Below are 14,975 nucleotides of genomic sequence, written 5' to 3'. Positions count from 1 at the left end.
CCTCTGATAAGTGTATCAGTCAGTGCTTACTAGAGAAACAGATTTAATGCAAGATATACAAATATATAAGAACTTGCAAGACTGATTTACAGTGGCTACCCGCAGAGTCAGATGTGGAAGAGTGCAAAAGGCCTTATGTGCTGGAGATCTGAAGGATCCAATGGAAGGCCTGGAGCCCACTGTAGTGCCCCTTGCGAGTCCGTTTCAGGGGCAGAAGGGTCTGCATTGGAAGGCTGAAGGGTCTGTGCTGGAAGCCAGGAGATGATGTCCCAGGTGAAGGTGAAGACTGGAGCTCCTCTGAAGAAACAGAAGTGAGCCTTCCTTCTTGGTTTCCCCTTTATAACATTCAGGTGTCCACCCTAGCTGCCCTAGGGTGGATCTTCTGTCTTCAGTAATTCCCCCAGCCATACTCAGCACTGTGCTGATCTAATTTAGTTGGGCATTTCTTATTCAAGTAGACACAATCATTTACCTATCACTGAGTTCACAGCTGAAGGTGCTGATAGGAGGTGGGGTCTGATCGGAAGAGGTGGGTAGTTGGGAGCATGACTTGGAATAGTGTGTTCTTGTCCCCAGCTCCTCCCTTCTCTCTCTGCTTTCTGGTTGCCATGAGTTGAACAGCTTCCCTCTGCCATGCCCTGCCACCATGTCATTTCTGCCTTGGAGTCTCCCACTCTAGCACCTGACCACGCATGAACTGAGTCCTCTCAAACTGTGACCAAAATAAACCTTCTTTTATGTGCATCAGGAATTCGGTACCAGCAATTACAAAAAAACTGACTAATATAATGTAGTAGAAAGTTTTAGAGTCTGTATTAATTTTCAAGGCATTAGAGATACAGTGGTACCTCAGCTCACAAACTTAATTCTTTCCATGATTCTGGTTGCAAACCAAATTGAATTCAATGGTTAGGTTCAATGTTGACCTTGGGGAAGTTTGATTCGGTTTGTGACCAATTTGGTTTGAGACCAGAATCATGGAAAGAATTAAGTTCATAATGCCCATATCAAGAACTCACTCCAACATCACTGACACTTTAAAAGTAATCTATTTTTGAATAAGAATTCATGCACATGATACAGAACTTAAGAGAAGTAAGAAACATGCAGAGAAAATGTACATGATATTACCAGGTTTTTGGTACATCCATTGGAGATAGTGTGTGAATAGCCCATTTCTCTGGCCACCCCATTCACCCACACATCTTCAAATACAGTCATGATTACTTAAAATGGAATAGAGGATATGCTCTGAGAAATGCATTGTTAGGTGATGGCACTGTTTGGTGACCATAGTTGAGTGTATTTGTGCAAACTAAGATGGCTACAACTACATTTCTCAGAGCTGTAATCTATGTGATTCATCATTGACTGAAACATTGTTATATGGGCATATTATTGTATTCATTTAGCAAATATATTCAATAGGAGTCTATGTATTTTTTGTTTGTTTTTGGACCGGAGATTGATCTTGGGACCTTGCGCTTTCAGGGCAGGTGGCAGAACCACTGAGCTAAATCCCCAGCCCAGTGTATTGTTTTTATTGAGTTGTATCCAAGCTCCAAGCTTTTGAAGACCTGGGGCAAGAGTTTTAGTTTAGGAATAGATTGTTTTCCTAGGGTCATTTTCTTACCATGTTAGGGTTAGGAACATTGTTCTATGAACTCTGTCAATCATCATCTCACATAACACCTCAGAGAGGGGCTCCTAATCAGGCATAGGGACTGAAAGTGATTAAGGAGGAGGATCAAGGGAAAGAAGGTGAAGCTGATGAGTTCCTATTTGATGTCAGTTTGTGACTCTAGGAATTTAAAATGTGCTGTCCAGCTACTTTGGAAGATGGCTATCAATTGTTCTCTCTATTTTGCAGGTGAGGAAAGTCAAGTGTAGAAAGATTCTGTGCCTTGCCCAAGGTAGCACAGCTGGAAAGTTGAGGAGGCAGGATTCAAACTTACATCAGGCTGATATTAAAATCCCAAGCCCAGTGATTTTAGAGCATTGACAAAGGGAATTGTGTCCTAGGTGGACAGAAAGTGGCTGAATTCCAGTTGTTTTAAATACTTTAAGAAGGGAAGAGAAAAAAATCAGAAAACTAACCTTTCCAATATCAAAATCAGTATCCAACAGACAAGTTGGCAGCCCATCAGCACCTCTTTTGGACATGTGGGCTGTGGACCTGGATCAGTGTTAAATAGTCACAGGGGACAGGTGTGAGACAAGCACTCAGTGATCATAGGGTTTTGCTGGGAAGGCAGGAGTTCTATACTCAATGTTGCTGCTTTAGTGCATTCAGAGATTCCCCACATCTTTGACAAAGTAGAAATCAGCTATCATCACTTGAGCATATTACTAGGAATTATATAAATGAAAATTCCTAATTAAAAAATTGTATATTTTGTAGTTTAAACAACAGACATTTGGGGCCCGGGATTTAGCTCAGTGGTTCTGCCATCTGCCTGGAACGTGTAAGGTTCCGAGTTCGATCCCCGGTACCAAAAACAAAAAAACCCAGACATTTGTTTCTCACAGTTCCAGGGGAAGTGCACGATGAAGGTGCCAGTGGGTTTTTTCCAGAGGGTGGGGGAGGGAGTAGAGAAGGGACAGGGGAGAGACATGTTAGCCACTTATTATAAGAGCACTAATTCCAAATTCCAAATTCAGATGTCTCCCCCATGAGTCATCTAAGCCAAACACCCCCTAAGGCTTAGCCTCCTGATAGCATCTTGTTGGGGTTAGTATTTCAATGTATGGCTTCCCGAGAGTCATGACAACAGTATTCAGTCCATGACACTAACAATAGGAAAATAATGCATTCATGTAGACTTAGCTTGTTTCACTTAGCAGTTGGCAAAGTAAACTCACATAAATCACCTCATTTGAGCTGTGGGGTTGTTATGTGTGAGTTAGCTATTTTTCCCCTTATTTTACAGATGAAGTGGCTGAATCGAGAAGCATTTGGTTTCTCCTATGGTCAAATGGCTAAGTAACAGCAGTGGAGTGCAAATTCAGGTCTTCTAATTCTAAATCCTGTGTGCTCACAGCTGCACCAGGAATTGGGCCATTCTTCCCTTTGTAGTAACAGTAGCAATAACAAAAGAGGAGCAACAATGAATGTTTATTCAGTGCTGTACTATGCACCTATCTCTTTGAAAATATGTCTTGGCATAGATACCAGTACTGTTTTGATTTTCTATGCCTGGGAAAGCCTTAAACCAGTGGTAGTGAACCTGTGGCATGTGTGGTTTTTCTTTTAAGACACAAGATGTTAATGTATGCATTGTTTTCTTCTAAACTAAAACCTCAGTATTCAGGTTTAATGGCAGTGTTAGCACCTTGTGATAAAGAAGTAGGTTTTGGATTGCAGTACGGGCACTCCTCTCTAAAAGATTTGCCATCCCTGCTAGACTAAGTCTGACCCAGGTCTGGCTGAATGTAGAGATTACATTCACATTAAGCCACTCTGCTACTGTGGCCTTTGAAATACTCTTCTGAAAAATAATATGTAAGATGAAAATATTCTGTTAGACATATTTTTTCAGGATTTTGGTCAGAAATGGATTTCTTGCCCTTTAAAAGCATTAGTGTCCTATAAAGTACTCTATTGAAAGTCCTCTTTCTCAGGCACACAGATGGAGGACAGAAGTTTCTTTATGCTCTAAAAGGTCCATTCTATGTAGTTGACTATAATGAGATCATATCTTGTTCTGAATGTTTCACAAAAGAGGCACTGGGCTCATTCCAAATGAAAGCCAAATCAAAGGAAAAAAATGCCCAAAACAACAGGATGTTACTCAGTGGTATGGATGGGAACTTTTCATTTCTGAGTTCATTCTGAACCTAGACATCTGCAGATGTGTTCCACCCTAGCATTCAGCCTGGAGTCAGAGAACTGCATGTGTCTCTCCCTGAGATGTGAGGAGGAGACAAGGATGGCACAGAGGGCTGCTACAGGTCGCATAATGCAACATTGAACTTTACACTGGTGAGGTTCAGAATTACGTGGAGCATAGAGAGTGAGTGGAAACTTCGCTGTGACTGAAGTAGCCTATTCAGGTGAACAGAACCTTTGAATGTGTCCAGAAAAGTTATACTTTAATGCCTGGGCCTATTTGAAATACTCATTTGGGAAGAATGATCAGACCTCTGAAGATAAGTGTTTCACAGCTTTTGTTGTGTTAGAATCTGCAACCCCGAGAACAGTTTTTCTAGGCAAACACACTGGTGCACTTAGGTTCTCATTTCCAGGAATGGAGCCTATGTTATTCTGCAGAGAATCAGCTTCTCTGAGCACACAGGTGGCCTTACCGTCATCCACCTCAGGCCTCATTTCATAAAAGAGAAAAGTGAGGCCCAGTGAGGGTCAGTGACATTCCGGAGTCAAAGTGTCCTAGGAGAGAATTTCCTGCAGGAGGACCATTGTTCAAACTGCTGTTTCCAGCTTTGGTTGAGTTTTTGCAGTCTTTTTGTTTTGTTTTTGGTACTGGGGATCGAACTCAGGACCTTGTGCTTGCGAGGCAGGCACCGGAACCACTGAGCTAAATCTCTGGCCCAAGTTTTTGCAGTCTTTAAGGACAAAAATTTTGAAATCTGTTCTGGATTTTGAATCAGATTCCTTTCTCACTAGCTGTGTGCCTTTTGGAAAGTCATTTAACTTTCTCAAGTCTCTGTTTCCTCATCTGCAGGATGGGTATAAGATTTCCTTCCTTTAGCTATGTATGGTGATGCACGCCTATAATGCTAGCACTCTGGGAAGCTGAGGAAAGAAGATCAAAAGTTCATGCCAGGGATTTAGTTCAGTTGCACTGTGCCTGCCTGGCAAGTGCAAGGTCCTGAGTTCAACCCCCGGTATCAGAAAAAAAAAAAGAAAGAAAGAAAGTTCAAGCCCAGCCTGGGCTACACAGTGCCTTAGTGAGATCTTGTCTCAAAAACAATTTTTTTAAAGGCGTAGGAGGCTAGGGATATTGCTTATTGCAGCTCCCTGGTGGCTCTTTGGGAATGCACATGGGAAGCCTAGAAATGCCTGGAGGATTTGGGTTCTGACCAAAGGAAAACCACTTCGGTCAAGTCTTGCTGCTGCTTTGTGAAATCCCACAGGGCACAAAAGGGCAAGAGCATATGACCAGTGAGTCATATGTAAATGGCTGTAGTTTGGCTAAGTTCTGTTATGCAAGGTACCAAGGCTCAGGGCCTCTTTCTTACCAGATCATGGTGAGACGTCAGCATGGTGATATTTCTACCACAAATACCACTCCAGCCTTGTGAACTTGGATTTTAGTTTTTTAAACCATTTCCTGTCTGCAGTTCTAAGTGATGGGACATTGCCCTTGATATCACACTCCCTGGCTATGATGACAATGGACAAAAGTGTGCCTGTGGGACATGGCTTTCAGTAGGACTCTGGCTGCCCTGTCCTCAGCAGCCCCTGACTTGTTAAACATGGGGAGCCCAACACACCATTTTTGTACCCTGATGTGGCTTCCTGTTGCTTACATGGAGATGTGGGTGTCGCCCACATTTTCCAGTCATTTCTTGGCCATCCTTCCTCTTCATAGTAGGAAAAAAGAGGGAGGAAAGGTCCATGTGCTCCCGGTAGCTCAGATTCTTCTTTTATGGTTTGGTACAATTTTCTTATTTGGAAGGAAATATCCCTGCAAATGTTGGCAAGTGTGATGATCAGATATTTATGGAGAATCTCAAAGCTGTGCACTGAGACTCAGGGTAGACATGCATGCTCTCTCCATGAGGTTTTAGAATAGTCAGGAAAACAGACATTAGAGAAGAAGTAGTCATCAAAGTGATGCATACCTCAAAGCACAGTGCCAGTCGCCATGGGAATGTACAACAGAGTACCTAAGTGCATGTGATCCTGGTCAGAAGCCCTGCTGTGGTCATTTATACCGAGAACTGGGTGAATAAGAGATAAGAGCAGACAGTGGGGCCGGGGATTTAGCTCAGTGGTTCCTGCACCTGCCTTGTTCGATCCCCAGTACCAAAAAAAAAAAAAAAAGAGCAGACCGTGAGGAGGAAATGCATACACACAGCTTGCTTTTGAAGACTTTCTACTATCTTTGGAGGGAAAGTTTTTAGGGTTAACATGTAGTAAGTACCCACCAGGACCAGACAAGAAGCTAAGCATTTGGCATACACATAGAATACTCCTAAGAGTTTGTGAGGTTTGTTTCTATAAGGGTGGGGTCCTGTTTGTCCCCCTCCCCATCCCATAACCTCAATATCTGAGGTAGCACTGGGTAGGAGCAGCCAAATCAGTATTTGCAGAAGAAGGTTTATATTTATAGAAAAGAGGACTGAGGCTCAGAGATACAAGGTAGACCAAGAGTTGCTGGTGAAAGTAGGACTCTAATCCAGCTCGGAGATGAGTGCCTTCCAGGCTGGCAGAGGACAGCCTGGCTCTGTCCAAATCTTGCTTTCTCTTTCTTCTGGTGCAGTAGGGTCTGTGGCTCTAGCAGTTTTGGCTGCATCCTGAGCGTGGCACACAGCCCTGGGATGCCCTAGCACATGGCAGATGAGCCTGATGGTTGCACGGGCTGCTCTGGAGCCTGCATCCTAGGTTCAGGCAGAGAGGCTCTGAAGTGCACCCAGCCGAGAGGTGCATAGGAAGGAGCCCATTAGCTGTTCTGCCATGCAGGGCCAGAGCCCCACAGAACAGGAACCTGAGAACTGTAAAGTGCAGGCATCTCTTTGTCCCAGCTCAGACCCTGGGCTGGATGCCAGTGGAATAGGTTCAGCCTCAGGTTTCCAGCTTCGGTGTTAAAGCCCAAGAGGGCCGAGCACCTCATAGGTCCCCTATTGACCCCTGCAGCCCCAGCACATTTCTCCTTACTGGAAACTGTAACCTGAGTGTTATGCGGGCTCTGCTGGAAGTACTCCTATCTGTCTTAGCCTAAGCAGCTTCTGTTCACTGTAGACTTGGCTCTCCTGATGGTGAGTTTCTGCAGAAAAAACAGCCTTTAGTTTTAGGATAATTCCATCCTCCTTCACTTCCTATGTGCTTCAAGTTCTTCAGCGAAAAGTTTTATGTGTCAGAAAAATGAATCATTTCAAAAGCCAAAAGAAGAAATGTATGACATGTTCTAGCTCTTAAGAAAATTACTCAGTATTAAGTATCAACACTTCCCACTCATTCAACGTTTTATGTAGATCAGAATATTGGAATCAGAAGGCACTTAGGGAACATTACTAGGCTCAGGATGAGACCCTGGGCATGCCGACATAAGGCCGATCATGTTTCAAATGGCAGGATCCTGGGGGCTGGTGCTGAAGTCCATTCTGTTTTTTTTCCTCCTTCTTTTGACAGCCTCCAGTGTCCTCAACATTGTGAAACTCCAAGTCACGGCTCCCCCTGAGAAATGCGTTATTTTCCTCTAGGCCTCTCCAGTCATTGGCTCAGTTCAGGCCTTCCTGTCTGACATGACACCCAAGCCATTTGGCTCATTTCCAGCCTTGCAAAAAATATCCTCTCTGCTAAGCCCCAGAGTTTACATTCAAACCAGAAAAGAAGGGAAAAAAGAGGGAGAAGGGCCAACTTCTTTGATCTTCTAGCAGAAAACAAAAGACTACTGATGTGATTATGTACAGGGCCAGCAAGGTTTCATGTCACCTTCCATATTCCTTTCATTAGCAAAGCTCCATGGAGGGATAAGGACACTCCTGAGCATTTCAGTTTCCTGTGTGAGCCTCAGAGACACCTGAGCCAGGTGATTTGTGGTGGCCCTAAGATGCCACATGGCTTGAAGGGCCAGGATTTGGAAGAACCAAGCAGAAAATGCCAAGTGAGGCAGTGCTAGAAGGCACTGGGTTGTGAGAGCTTGGGCTGATGCTTTCTGCACTTATTGGTGTTGGTCAGCCAGCGCAAAGCCAGGGTCACTGCAGCATCTCAGCCAGGAACACAGCTTATCTGGAACACTGCTTGAATTCAGCAAGGACAGCCTCCCTCCTCCCTTCTCCTCATGCTCCAACTGTCTAAATCAGCAGCAAAAGAATGCATTTAGCCCTGAACTGTGACAGGAATTCATTTTGCAAGTCTAAAATGTCTGCCAGCACTTTCCTATAATAAATCAGGACCGTCAGGGAGGCAACTGTAACTTCTATTCTCTTTAAAAAAAAAAAAAACAAACCCAAACTATGAGCCTCAGCAACTCAAAAACATATAAAGCATCAACAACTCTTTAATTAGTTGGGGTCTTTATCCAACATCACCCTCAGGGTCAGAAATCCAGTGGGGAGACACACAACTCTTCTAATGAAAGCAAATATGCTTATAGATTTAGGTTAAAATATTAAAATAAAGCTGTGCATGTTCAAAAATAACCATAAAGCTTAAAAGTAGTCATTTGATGACATATTTATACTAAAGTGTGCTTAAAACTGTGTGTGTAGGCATGGACATGTATATCAATTCTTTCCTAGAATTTCAGCGTCCATGCATTACAAGGGACAGAATACTGGCTTAGATGACAATATGGCTGTGCTCACAATCCCACCAGTTGCTAGACATACAACCTTGGCAGATTATAAAAGTAGAGATCTGTGCTAGAAAGTCTGGCTCAAAATCTGGCTCTATAATGGGCTTGATATATAATACAGAATCTAGTATGTTAATGTGTTTGAGTCCATTTTGCACTTACATAATGGAGTTCATGCCTACTTAGTTGCTTTAAGCATTAGTGACATTTCTAAAGTCTGTGGCAGGTGCTGTCATAGTCCTCAAGTAATGGTAGCTGTTGGAGGTGTCTAATTAGAACAAGAGCCTAAAGTGCTTTGGATGCAGTGACACTGCATAGAAAGGGATTTCAAGTTTGAGATCATCATTAATATGAATGCAGCATGTTAGAGAATACACTGAACCTGGAATTAGGCAGGAGATGTCCATGCTACTCTGGGCTCTTCTGCTAGGCTTTGGTTAAATGCACATTACCTGTGCTCCTCAGAGCTACCCCAGCAGAGTGGAGACTGCTCACAAGACCGGGCACAGACCTACACAGTTTCCTTCTGTCAGAGGGGCTGGGATCTCCACCAAGCCATGTAACTTTTCCATCTCAGAAAATTCTCCACGGTTCTTTCTCATTTCTCATGGTTCTATGACTCCAAGATTATATTAGAGGATGAGAAAGAAAAATTCACGGCATAGGAAGTAATTCATTGGCTCAGAAAACAGAAACCAGGACAGATATGGAACAGGAAGAGACCATGGGCATAAAACAGAATGGAATCCACTGAGCTCTGAAAACCAGTTTTTAAAAACCCAAGGTGGATATGAGAGGACAAAGTTCTCATGCTAAATGTTCAGCTCAATCTCTAGAAACAGGCTGTGCAGGTGTCATCATAATTTTCAAGACTGCTTTCTCTTTAAAAAGTTTTTTAATCTTATTACCTGTTTGCAGTACATAATAATTATCATTCACTGTGGGATGTTGGTATATGCATATAACACATACTTCCTCACTTGCATATTTGGAACAGCACACCTAATAGAGTTGTTGTTGGATGGACTGAGATAGCACACATGAAAAGCCTGTATAGTGCCTGGTACATAGAAGGTGCTAAATAAAGTTATTTTTATACTATTTTAATTCCTTCTACAGCGATGGCTTTGAAGCTTAAGAAGCATGGACTATACGGTTAGATCTTTATCTTTTCTCAATTTGAAGCCATGGAAGTGGTTTATGATGTGCTTTATTCTGCCTTGATATGGTCTCTTAATGTGAACTGAATCAGGTCTTCATTTGGCTACTTTCTTAGACATTCCCTTTTCACAGAGCAAGTCTTCCTACTATGCAAAGGATTGCTGGATCGACTTGGAAAAGTGATGGCTGTACTTTTTTCCTTTCAAAGGATCCAAGTGCTTTCGTTATGCATTACTATAGGGCTAACAAGACAAAGATTTGAACCCAACCCAGTTGGGGAAAGAAACACCCTTCAGACAGGGAGCACTTGGTTCCCTCCTAGTGGTGCAGATTGGGAACTCCAGGAGGGAAAACTCCCCTACTTAGTCCTTAATCCCTGTCAGGCATTTCTTGAGGGAAACAGCTTTTCAATTACAGTGGTCACTTGCTGATTTCTGCTGAGAAAAAATTAACCACAGCCAGGATCAAGGCCTTTGCATTCCACGATGAGCTGATCTAAAGGTTAAACTGAACTAAACATTACTACATTTAGATGGGTGCCTGTGGGTATTAATCCACAAACGGTGTCAAAACTTGTTAGAATAATTTGAAATATGGGGCTAGTTAACTCAGGCAACAAGATTACTAGCCTAAGACGTGGGAGTTGGACTTCTGTTCAGCATATTGTGTGAATCTCTTATTTTGAATTTGAAACTGTGGCTACAAACTACCCTCTAGACAGGGAGAATCTTGGTAAAAGATACTAATTTTGGGTAAGGGTAAACCAAGGATAACTGGTTAGGTATTGAATAATCTTGGAAATGGGGTTGGGGAGGGAGAGAGAGAGAGAGAGAGAGATTGAATATTGGATGGAGAGAAGGTAGAGGATGGGAGGGCAAGGTTAAGGAGATTGAAAGAGGAAAGAAGGGATACCCAGCAGCAGGCAGATCTGCTCAAGAGGCCTAGAAGAAGTTATTAGTTGGGTGTTTGACAGAAATGGTATGAGATGTGGGAACTGTCTACAGACCCAAAGTGGAGAAAGACTCCGTTTATCTTTCTGCCAATCATGTTTAAAATCTACTCTTGCTAGAATTTAACTTTTTTTTTTTGTACCAGGGATTGAACTCAGGACCTTGGGCTTGTGAGTATAATTTAACTTTTAAAGAAAGGAATAAGAAATTAACATAAACGTCCATGATTTTTACTAACAGAAGACTGAGATGTCACTGTATTTGGCAATAAGTAATTGACAATCTGTTAAAAGAAATTACTGGATGGAGCAGAATGCGGGACATGCAAAGAACTGAGACAAATGGGTTAAATGAATAGTGAGGAAATGGGGCTGGCCAGGAGGTTTGGTGTTAATGGAAAGCAGAATGAATCTGCTGGCTCTGTAGGCCAGGTAAGCATAAGAGCTATTTCCGCAAAGGAAAGAACCTGTAGCGTGCTTTCCTAGTGGGTGCCAGGCCATGCTTTTATTTGAGTTAAACTCCATTCAGCAGCAGAGGGAGGTAGAGAGTAAAAAATGATATGGGCTGAGACTTCCAAGAATAATAGGAACATGTAAAAAGGCATACATAACTTAAGGTATGTATTGATATACTTTGAAAATCTCAGTAACAGGCAGGCTGCTGTATTGAACACTGGCAACTAGGAAGCAGAAAGGCTTAACTAGAGGAAGATGAGATAAAAGGGTGAAGAAATTTAAAGATTGCACATTTTTAAAATGACTTTTCTCTCTGATCTCTTCTTTGGCATGTGCTATATGCTGTTATGTAAATACAAGTCTTGAGTTCAAGGTCTGACATTGCAACTTTTGGGTAAACTGCTTTGCTCTAGACTTCAGAGACTAGGGGTAAGAGAACACAAGGTGGGAACAGGTGTGGAGATGGAGGAAACAGAAACAAGGACTAAATTTGCAGCTCTAGAGAAGGGCACCCTCAACAGCACCCACCCAGTCTCTCTGCCATGGTGAAGCCCTTCATGACATTTTTGAAAAGCCATTGTGAAAGGTGGAAGTAAATGCTAATGCACATCAAATCATAGTAACACTGTGTTTGTGGGGACTATTAGGGCTCTAGATCTCAATGCACCTAGCACTTCCTAAAAGGTTGCTGACACCTTAAGGCAGGCATGGCTGAGGTGGAGGAGAGCACTGTTTCAGTAATGATATAGCCAGGGAAAACTGGAATGACTATATATATCTCCATCTCCCAGAAAAGTTCTGGATATCAGCTGTTGTATTAAGTCATTTTGCCACTGGGACACAATAGCCGACACCCACAACTTAAAGTGGAAGAGGTTAAATTTGGCTCATGGTTCACAGTTTCATCCATGGGTGGCTCCAAGAAAGAAACACCATGGTGGAAGGCAAGAGAGCAAAGCTGCTCACCTCAGGGCAGCGAAGCAGAGGGAAGGGTACTGTGACCTAGAGGCTTGCCCCCAGTGACACACCCTGCCAACCAGATCCTGCCTGCTGACAGCACATTTAGCCATTGATGAGGATCATGACCCTGCGATCCTCATCTTCCATAAGTTCCACCTCTGAACACCTAAGACTTTTGGGGGACATTCTAGATCTAAACCCTAAAAACTTTCTAATGTAGGCCTGATGTGTGTACACTCACATGAGAGACTGAGAAATTTTGATTCAGAACATCACAGGATCATACGCATATTTTACCCAGTAATTAACTTTCTTCTCCCTTTACTAAACATTCTCAGCAGTGCCTGTCTTAGTTACTTGGTTTTATGTATCTGGTTCATTTACCAGTGTTAGTGTTAAATTAATACTAAATGGAAGAACAGGTGCTGACAATGGGAGAAAATTGGTTTCTGAGTATCTATCCCTGAAAAATTCCAAGGACAATGTTGGAAAGATGAGACTAGCACAAAAGTGACAGACTCTTCTGCCTGCCCCCTCCATACTCCAGGATTAAACCACCTCCTTTTCAGGTGCTCCCCATTTTGTGGCCACTGTGACATATTTTGAAAACTCATCGTTATGAGATCCACATGTAAATCTGAACTCTACCACTAGGCAAATAATGGCACGGCCTTAAGGGAGGCATGAGGAGGAAGGAGTCACTTTGGGAACCTGAGCCCTGGTAAGTGAACACAGGTGAAAATGAGTACAGGCAACATCTTCCAGAATTTAATGTTTTTATTTGCCATTTATTATAACAATCGAACCTTTATTTTTACACAAAAAACACCTTAAAAACAGTAAAATTTACCAAAATCTACTGGATCTGAGGGATTCAGTAGAAATTTAAAACCCAGGGCCAAATATATTGAACAAAATCTTACATTTTCTAATAATTTATTATCAGAATCAAAACCAATTAAACAAATTTCTAAATCTGTGACAAAGATAAAATAACAAATGCTATTCTTTACTGTGAACTAACAAAAGAAAATGCCTACTCGACTAGTCTGTTATGTCACTAAGAGCAAAATATTTCAAGAATTTAAAAAATCTTCTTGTACGATGTTAATATTTAGGCTGATGCACAACATACAGGTGCACAAACACATCCATTCTAACTCTACATCCCTTTGTATTTTTAAAATTGCACCATCTCTGTTAAGAGATAATGTAAAACATGCAGATAGCATTCATAATTGTTTTCTCTGCAAGAGTGTAGTTAAATGCAAAATTTAAATATGAAATAAAGTTCAACAGGAGGCCATCTCAGCTCAGTACTTTGGCTTATATATTTGTGTTAATGCTTTAGTGTTGATTAAATCGTTCATACAAAAAAACTGAAAAAATGTAGTCCATTACCAAAAGTACTTAGGAGATAGTTCCCACTGGATATAGAAGCAATGAGAAACCAATTAAATAAGACCAAAGGTTTTCTTTCTTTCTTTTTTTTTTTTTTTTTTGAGACAAGATCTCACTACGTAGTTCAGGCTGGCCGTGAACTCAGTTTGTAGCCTGGGCTGCGCTTGAACTTTCGGTGATCCTCCTGCCTCAGCCTCCCAAGTGCTGGGATTACAGGTGTTGCGTCACCACACCTGGCTAAGACTGAAACTTTTTAACTGCTTTAGCATTTAACTTCCAGCTGAAGATAAAAACTAATGGTATCCGGGGCATTTTGCAACATTATTGATTTATACCATTTCACATACATATCTTCAGAATATAAATCAGGATGCAAAATAACTCCTTCCCCCTCCCACCAGTCTTTCTCTTGTTTCCAGAGAGAAAGACATTTTGATGCAATGTACAGTTAATGAAAACAAACTGGACTTACAGCTATATTCTTATGCTTCTGGTGGAAATGAAGGAGCATAGGATAACTTCAAAATACTGAACGGATGGATAAAGTAGAATTTCTCAGGCATAGTTATAGGGCTGGCTTCCTCACAAATAAACACACATTCAGGTGCCACTGCAAATCTTCCAGCACAAATATATTCTGTTACTATACAAGCACTGACCAAATTTAATGGGGTGTGTGAGTGTAGAAGGAAAATAAAATACCTCATGTACATAAGACAGTGCTAAGAGAACATAAAGGCGGAAAGACAATTTTATTGAAATACACAAGGAAATACTGTCAAGTCCACAGAATAAAATTGATTATTTTAATAAACCCATCAACATTATGCAATGTTTTAATTAACCATATATAGTTTGAATCATGAAACACTTGAAAAACAAATATTTCATTAGGAAATAAGGTTATGCAGAAAAATCACTGTTGCACACCACAATACGCCTGTCAGAGCTCTGCCACAACACTGAGATGCCGAAGATCTCATTCACTCTGCTTTACATAACATAAATGTTGAGTGATGGTGAACTGTGGTGACATGCAGGGGAAAAAAGTTAGGACTGAGGGTGAAAAATGAAAATACAGTACCTCTGTTCCACACAGATGTACCCTGATGTATATTAGGGAAAGAATGCTACAACTTTTCAGGAATGCTCAAAAACACTTACACTCTCAAACTAAGGTTGAGTATTTGATTTCTTTTTTTTTGGTACCAGGGATCGAACCCTGGTCCTTGCGCTTGCAAGGCAGGCAGCGGAACCACTGAGCTAAATCCCTGGCCCCCTAGTATTTGATTTCTTATAAGGGGATAGAATACACCATGATTATAAGTAATGAATTTAGAAAGATTGGTATCCTTAATTTTACCCTATGACCTCCTGCCATTTTGGAAAAATACTAAATATAGGAAACTGATGTTACAGTTTTCATACATGGAATATGTGTGTCTGTGTGTGTGTGCAAATGAAATAAACCAATGCCACTCCCTGCATAAGCCATAAACTTTGTTTTTTAATCTTCTACATTAAGTTTTTGGAAAATACATTCTTGGAACTCAAATGCATGATTA

Source organism: Heterocephalus glaber, unplaced genomic scaffold, assembly GCF_053883595.1.
Source record: "Heterocephalus glaber isolate CG9 unplaced genomic scaffold, H.glaber_assembly_v1.0 deba00001442, whole genome shotgun sequence".
Lineage (NCBI taxonomy): Eukaryota > Metazoa > Chordata > Mammalia > Rodentia > Bathyergidae > Heterocephalus > Heterocephalus glaber.
The sequence above is the reverse complement of the archived record's forward strand: the minus strand, read 5'-3'. Positions refer to the sequence as shown.